General features: G+C 41.3%; 1 protein-coding gene across 1 annotated transcript in view; it reads right to left on the bottom strand.

The window, feature by feature from the left end:
* The window catches only part of SLC49A3 (solute carrier family 49 member 3), a 9,923-nt gene that overhangs the window by 6,450 nt on the left and 3,115 nt on the right, over positions 1–358 (bottom strand). The window lies entirely within an intron of this gene.

Raw genomic sequence — 358 nt, 5'->3', positions numbered from 1 at the left:
TTCCTGATGGTCACCAGGATACCACTGGTCTTTGCCAAAAGGGCATGAAAAGCAGGAAAACACTACAACAGCCCTCTAAAGTCACATTAGGTCAATTCCTGGCACCTTCTAAGCCAATACATTTCCCCGCTAAAGCCCAAGATGGCATACAAGTTGATCTTTGCTATCAACTACAAAAATCACATGGCAGAAGAGAATCTTGGGCACTGTAGCATTTCTGCTCTGTACTCAGGAAAGTATTGTTTTATGACCTTGCTGAAACATTACCTGCTTCTAAGTACATGGACATAATTAAACAACAATTTCCAAGGAGATGGATTAAAGTTTCTTCATTGGGGTATAACGCATCTGGGCATTG

The sequence above is a fragment of the Antrostomus carolinensis genome, unplaced genomic scaffold (assembly GCF_000700745.2).
Source record: "Antrostomus carolinensis isolate BGI_N321 unplaced genomic scaffold, ASM70074v2 scaffold21883, whole genome shotgun sequence".
In the NCBI taxonomy this organism is placed as follows: Eukaryota; Metazoa; Chordata; class Aves; order Caprimulgiformes; family Caprimulgidae; genus Antrostomus; species Antrostomus carolinensis.
Note: the sequence above shows the minus strand (reverse complement) of the source record. Positions and strands in the feature narration are given on the sequence as shown.